The following is an 8250-nucleotide window of genomic DNA, read 5'->3' as shown; positions in this document are numbered from 1 at the left end:
GTGCTCAGATGACAGTGATACTGTCTACCATTCATTCCATATTCACTTTCAGGTTTATAAGCCCTATCATAGAATGTGCAAGAACTCAGGGATACTTCTACATGATAAAGAGGCATTGGAATATAGGAGGCTAATAATAAAACTAAAATTGTTTTGATATGGATACTGTGACTCAAAAAGAAACTTCATGGCTACCTATTGCCTCATCCTACCTTTCCAGTTTCCTTATGCATTATCCACTTTTCACCTTGAATACTCTGTGATCCAGTGACACTGGCCTCCCTGCTATTCCAAAAACTAGAGGACATCTGGCAACTTTGGGCATTTCCACTTGACATGCCCCACCCTGCTTGGAACTGTGACCTTCCTCATCTCCACCTCTTAACTTCCCTGGCTTCCTTCAATGCTCAGCTAAAATCCCACCTCCTTTAAGAAGTCTTTCCCAATCTCTTGAGGTGCTTATCCTGCATTTAAAAGTGGAAATCAAAAGGTTAAGATAAATAAATGGGACAGATTGAAAAGTAGTAATGAAATATTAATTTGCAAAGTTGGAGCTATACTGATTCCTCCAACTTGCTTAAAAGTAATCACCTTCCTTAGGTAAAGAACTTTTGATTAAATCAGTCAGAACTGCTGTGAGCCTGGTATACTCTAGGAATAATTAACAGCAAAGTAGGATGAGAACAACTAATCCCTGGGGCAAAGAATTAACTCCAAAGAGTAAAGAGACCACAAAAAAGAGGGGGAGTGAGGCACAATGGGGATATGGAAGAAAAAGTGGAGGAAAAGGAAAACCTAAGTGATCATAATTTAAACGAAAGTTGATGAAGCAGTCCATTAAAATGAAAACAAAAGCTACACTTGGATATATACAAGAAACATATCTAATCATTTACTTGTGTTTACTGCTTAACATCTCTCTCAGAGATCCTTAACAACCACCACCCTAGTTCAGGCCTTCCCTACTTCTTGGTTTGAGTATTGTGATACACTCCAAACTGGTCTTCTCTCTAACCATTTGGTCAATGCTGCATATAGCCACCAAAATTATTTTCCTAAAGCACAAGTCTGTCTATATCACTCACTGCCCCCATTTTATAACTTCTAATACTTTCTAATTCTTCTAGGATAAAACATACACTTTTTGTTTCATATTAAAACTCTTCAAAATCTGATCCCAGCCTTCCTTGACAGTTTTATTTCACATTATTCTTCTCCACTCATTCTTTCATCTAGTAAACTGGGCTTATTACTTTATATACACAGACCTCTATCTCCTATCTCCAAATCTTTACACTAAGTATCCTCTAATTCTAGAAGGCACTCCCTCCTCTTGATTGCTTCTTAATTCCTAGTTTCTTCAAGACTCAATTCAAACACCACCTTCTTTAAAAAGGACTTTCCATGCCCTCCCAACTACTGCCTTCTCTTCCAAATTTCCCTTGTATTGCTCTGTGTGTGTGTGTGTACATATATTAATATATGTATATACATATATATAAACACCATGTGTATTATATAGGTGTATATATATGTGTGTGTGTGTGTGTGTGTGTGTGTGTATGCAGAATCACCCATTAGAATATAAGTTCCTCAAAGGTGTAAAATGTTTCAATTATCTTTGTGTACATAGTCCACTGTGAGGAACACATGGGGCATTTAATGCATGATTCTTGCTGATGTTGATGGTGATGAAAATTGTACTGATAACTAGCATTTGGATAGCATTTTAAAATTTGGAAAAACTTTATATATGTTATTCTCAAAATAACCTAATAAACTCACTGCTGCAAATACTATTATCTCTATCTTATAGATGAGGAAACTGAGGCTGAAAAAACTTAAATATTTGTCTATTGTCAGAAAACTAATAAGTATGTGTTTTTGTTCAGTCATTTTTCAATCATGTCTGACACTTCATGATCTTATTTGGGGTTTTCTTAGCAAAGATATTGAAGTGGTTTGCCATTTCCTTCTCTAGCTCATTTTACAGATGAGGAAAGTGAGGCAAAAAGAGATAAGTGATTTGCCCAAAGTCACATAGCTAATGTCTGAGGCCAGATTTGAACTCAAGAAGATAAGTCTTCCCAAGTTGGAACCCAGTGCTTTATCCACTGCTCCACCAAGCTGTATGTGAAGCAAGAATTATTCCCAGGTCTTTCTGCTTCCCACTCCCCAACACTGTATTTTATCAAGCTGTCCCTAAGAATATTGTTAATGGTTGAATTTAGGGATAAATCTAAACATTTAAGTAACTATCACATCTGTTTATCTTTGTGTTGCAATTTGGATGTAGATTTTGCTACATTTTCCTTTGTTAATCCTTTCTCAATATCAAGATTTATCATTCTTAATGAACTAAGAAAACATAAAACAATTATAATTATGAATCATATAGGATACACATTACATCATTATGATGCATAATAATATTAATAACACCTAACATTTATTTAGCACTTTAAGGTTTACAAAGTATTTTACAAATATTATATAATTTATCCTCACAGCAACAATGGAGAGTAGGTGCTATTATTATCTCCACTTTAGAGATGAGGAAAATGAGAACGAGAGAGGTTGAGTGCCTTGCTCAGACACTATTAAGTACCTAAGGCCAGATGTCAACCCAGTTCTTCCTGACTCAAGATCCAGCACTCTTTCAATATACTTGCTAGCTACAATAGAAATAGAAGTTTAAAGGGGTGATTAAATTGATGAATTTTAGGTAGTGATGGCACTTAAAGAATTTCACCTAAATCTACCCAAGTATTTTCCCCAATGATGCAAAAACATCAGTATAAACAGTGAATATGTTCAGGGACAAATCTATCAGTAAATTATTTTCATTACTCTTCAAGGTCACCTTATGATTAAGCTAGTTCTTAATGAACTAAACACTTTCACACAATCTGTTACAGTATTAGCATGTTACACTCTGAGAGATGCTATTATTGGTATTCTGTTGAAGAAGCTACGGATCAAGTAATTTAGCCATAGCTAAATTAGAACTAGCATGAGTACTCCTGGCTCCCTGGTAATGACCCTGAAGCAGTTGGGCTGCCCTTTAGAATTATCTGAATAAAATCAACAGGGAGTCACAATGACCCCACCATTGAAGAAGCCCCTGCAGATTTTAAAATAGAAATCTCAATTTCATCAGAGTAGGCACAGCCATCAGTGAGTTCAGAGAACTGTCAGTTATCAGTCTCCTTACTTCCTATACAATATTTCACATTTTAATTTAAGGATAATTTTGTAGATGTTTCTTTCCCTGCTAATTAGATGGTGCCAGTGCTATTTTAGGATAAGTAACAGTCAGAAGTATGGGAGCTTTGTTAATGTTTTTAGTAGAGGAGACAGTTTTCAGCACCATAAAATAAGAGAGAAAAGAAATCTGTCATGGCATGTTTTTAGCTCTCTTGATTAGAAGTCAGATTGCTTTCCTTCTTTACTGCATTGGTAGCACCACTCATTGGACCTGGCAGTGATGTCCTTATCACAAACTGATTCTTGGAGTGGGAGCAATAAGCCAGATGATGTGCCAATTTTTGAACAATAAGTTGGGTTTTCTGGCATTTCTTGAACAGATTTGCATCTACTGCCACTTTTTCTGCTGTTGCTCTTGGGCAACATACACAGAATACAAAGTTGTGCCATCTGAGGTTCTATGGATACAACATTACATTGGGAATGAAATAGCCTGCTTGAAACAGATTCATCACGGGTGTGAGTAATGGTTGTTATAAAATAAATAGTATTGGGCTATGTTTAAGAAGGTTTGAGAAAATGGGACACTGTGAAACATAGGGACTTCATTCAAGGAGCAGTTCGCATTGAAAGACACTTGACAACCCCGCCCTAAAAAATCAAGATTGTGAATGAGATGGACTTTTGTTTTGAAGTTGCTATTGTATGCCAGCAAAACAAAATTAAAAAAACAAAACACTCAACTAAACCAAGTATGTGTTATTTGGATAGGTGGGTGATCATTTTAATCAAAAGAACTATTTTGCTAAAACAAAGACTTGAAAGGACCATATAATGCAGGCAGAAATTGTTCTTCCTCCTAAACAATTATTTTCATGTAGTCAATCTAGTATCTGTAATAAGTGATGCTATTTCTGTAATTATCCTGAGGGTAAAGATCAGTTGTGTTTCATGAACTCCATGTAATCCTAACATTCCATTTCGTGTTTCTTCGGTTGTTTTCATCCGGTGGGATCAAAATTTAGAATAAATTTGGATAGATTTCCAATGGACAGAAAATACATTCAATCAGCTAGAAGCATTTCATACTTTCAGGGGCAGAATTTTATTTCTGTTTATTTCTCAGACTATAAAGCTCAGTTGTTAGGGTTGTTTTTGTTTTCATTAATAGAATTTCAGTTGCAATTCTGAGTATACCACATTATATTAGAATAATAGCTCATTTAGGCAGAAGGCCATAATTCTGTTTCACTCTGAACAAGCTTACAAAGTTGATCAGATACCAAAGGCAGGCTTGGATCAGTGAAATATTTATATTTCTCTGAACAAAAGCACATTGTTACTTACAACCCCCTGTAATGCCCCCATCTTCCCCAAATCACTTGAAAACATGTGCATGTTACTATGTAACTGATAAAAGAAATGGATATTATTATTTGCTCAAATACCAGTTAATGGTTTGTAATATTTTATTATAATTGATGGGATATGATGTGATTGCTTTCCTTTACACTCCTTTTCATTACTCCCTACCTTTTCCATTATCCCTTTCCCCTTCTCCTTCCCCATTGGTTACGATAGATTTCTATTACCAATTGAATATATAGATACAGATATAGATATAGATATAGATATATTCCCTCTTTGAACCAATTTAGATATGAGTGAGGTTCAAGAATTGCCCACCTCACCCCCCCCCCACCATTTTCTATTCCATCGTAGAAGGTCTTTCTTGCACGCCTCTTTTATGTGAGATAATTTTCCCCATTCATCATTTCCCTTCCCCCTATTCCCAGGGCATCCGTCTTTCTCACCTCCATTTTATTTTATTTTTTTACATCATCCCACATAATCACCTCACTCCCATGTCTTCATTCTATGGAGAATCTTAACTTCCCTTAGATTACAAAGTTCTTAGAAGTTACACATATCATCTTCCTATGTAAAAAGATAAACTGTTTAATCTTATTGAATCCCTTCTGATTTCTCTTTCATATTTACCTTTTAATGCTTCTCTTGGGTCTTGTATTTGAAAGTCAAATTTTCTATTCAGCTCTGGTCTTTTCATCAAGAGTACTTGAAAGTCCTCTATTTCATTAAAGTCTAATTTTATCCTTGAAGGATTATACTCAGTTTTGCTGGGAAGATTATTCTTGCTTGTAATTCCAGCTCTTTTGCCTTCCAGAATATCATATTCCAAGCCCTATACTCCATTAATATGGTAGCAGCTAAATCTCAAGTGATCCTGACTGTGGCTCCACATGGTGGGGACCTTGGAAGTACCTAAAAACAAAGGTAGCAACCATACCCTTGTAGATCAGGCTGTGCTACCCTGACCAGGACAATCCAGGATCAGGGGTTTTGTGTTCCTTCACATTCTGTTCTGAGATGACAGATATGGCTGGCCCTGAAAATCTAACATTCTGCAACTCAAAAATGGAAGTAAGTGCAGGAACCCTGGCAACTAATTGTGATTCATCAAGGTACAATGCCAAAACCATAGCAGATGGCAAAACCAACCATGGCACAACAGCCTGACTCAAAACTAAAGTTGGACAGATGAGCAAATTAAAGAAAGCACCGATCAGTACTTTTTAAAATTGAAAATCTAGATATATCCCCCAAAAAAGAGAGTAAGAGAGTAACTCTGTAACAACTGCAAGTAATGATTCAAAGGGGGGAAAAATGTATTTTCCAAAAAAAAAGTGTATGAACAGACTAAAAGATTAAAATGAGAGTTTTGCTGTTTTGTTTTGTGTTTTGAAATAAAAGCTCCTGAGGAAAGAATTGGAAGAAAAAATAGCTAAAAGGATCCTGTTCCATCCTATCTTTTTCCAGCAGATTTCCATATCTATCTTCTCTTTGAATTACTTTCAATCTCTCTTCATCCATTAGCATATTCTCTACTGCCTGCAAATGTTCCCATTTCTCCCGCATTCTCAAAAATCCTCATTTGACCTGTCCATCACCCTAGCTATCATCTAATATCTCTCCTTGCTTTCATGGCTAAACTCCTAGAAAAGGTCATCTGTAATTGATTCTTCCACTTCCTTTCTTCTCACTCTCTTCTGGTACCCACCACTTCACACTTGGACTATTACAATAGTATGCTCATTAGTCTCCCTGCCTGAAATATCTCCCCATTCTAGGCCATCCTCTACTCAAATGTCAAAGTGATCTTCCAAAAACTTAGATCTGACTCTGTCACCGTCTTGTTTAGTCAACTCCAGTGGCCCTCTGTTACCTCCAGAATCAATTATAAACTCCTCTATTTGACTTTTAAAGACCTTCATAACCTAGCCCCTTATTACCTTTCTCTTATTCTTGTACCTTACTCACCTCCTTATGCTATATAATCTAGTGACATTGATCTTCTTGCTCCTACTCTCATAAGACACTGACTGAGAATCACTACATGTTGTCTACTATAGCTGGCCTGAGGAATTTCTAAACAAATCATGGCATAAGGATATAACGAAATATCATTGTGATCAAAGAGGGAAAAAAAGAATATAAAGATTTCAGATAAGCTTGGGAATATTTATGACAACTGATGCAAAATTAATAGAAACATGAAAACAGTAAACACAACTATAAAATAAATGGAACAACAACAACAAAAAAGAACTTGAATGCTATGTAATTTTAATGACCAAATCTGGCATCAGAGAAGAAATGAGAAAAAATATATTCCTCCTTTCTTTCAATGTGTATATAATATTGTTCATATTGCTCATACTGCTAGGATCAGTCGATGTGCTGATAAGCTTTGCTGAATTGCTTTCTGCCCCCCTCTTTTTTGTTATTCCTCTTTTTTTATTCCTTATTACAAAGAACAGATTTATTACAAAGGGAGAGGGACATGGTATTAAAGGTTAAAAAGAGAAAATATATCAAGATGTTTTTTGAAAATATATTAGTTCCAAAGAACCTATCACAAAATATTTCTACCTCTCACAGAACAGAGGTAGGGGATTTTTTTAAGAGGGCTGTGGTTTCATTGTGTCAGTCTTCTGAGGGACTTTCTATACCAATACAAAGCTTCATCTGTTCTGCAAATTATAATCTTATAAAGTAACTTTGGGGTACTGAGAGATTAAGCAACTTACCTAGGGTCACCTAATTAACTATGTATAAAATAGGAACTTGAAGCTAGTGCTTCTGACTCCCAAGGCCAGCTCTGAATCCACTGTGCTATCTATCAGAGAGACAGTATATACGTTTTTTACATAAGACCAATTTATTATAGGTCTTTACTTAACTGTTTTTGTTTATTTTAAGGGATAATTCAGTGTGGTGAGCAGGGGGCAATCGGGCTGTATTTCCAGAAATTAATCATGATATAAATCAATATATTGACATATTTTTTTCTAATAAAAATGTCCAACTTCATATTTACTTTTCGATAATAATTTTCACTTTGTAATAGTAGCTACCACTTATAAGACTTTAATATTTACAAGGCACTTTATATACACTATCTCACTTGATGCCGCTAATAACCCTTTGCATTAGTTCCTATTATTCCCATTTTGAAGATGAAGAAACTCAGACTGAGAAAATTTAAATGACTTGCCCAATGTTATCCAGGTAGGAAGTATCTGAAGAAGAGTTTGGATTCAAGTCTTTTTGACTTCAAGTTGAGTGGTCTATCAACTATACTACCTATCTGTGAAATTGGGTCAGATATGCCAATTTATGTAGTGCAATGAGCAGTGGGTATGAAATCGGAAGATATTTGGTTCCTGGGTTGTATAGCCTGAGCAAGTCACCCATTTAACTTTTATGCCTCTCTTTTCCCATGTGCCACAATGAAGTGAAAGTATTAAACACAACTGATGCCATCAAGAACCTTACAATCTCATTGTGTACACTTAATGACAAAAATAGAAATTAAAAATAGAAACGACCAAAATCAAACTACAGAGGACATTTTATGTGGGGGAAAAAAGATTTGGAATGATGGTTAGCATATCACCTTTGGTATTACGACTCCTTTGAAAAATATGTGGTGAATTGATTAAATGACCCTAGTCTTTGTTT

This window comes from Vombatus ursinus, unplaced genomic scaffold (genome assembly GCF_900497805.2).
Source record: "Vombatus ursinus unplaced genomic scaffold, bare-nosed wombat genome assembly UNPS02014818.1, whole genome shotgun sequence".
In the NCBI taxonomy this organism is placed as follows: domain Eukaryota; kingdom Metazoa; phylum Chordata; class Mammalia; order Diprotodontia; family Vombatidae; genus Vombatus; species Vombatus ursinus.
The sequence above is the reverse complement of the archived record's forward strand: the minus strand, read 5'-3'. Positions refer to the sequence as shown.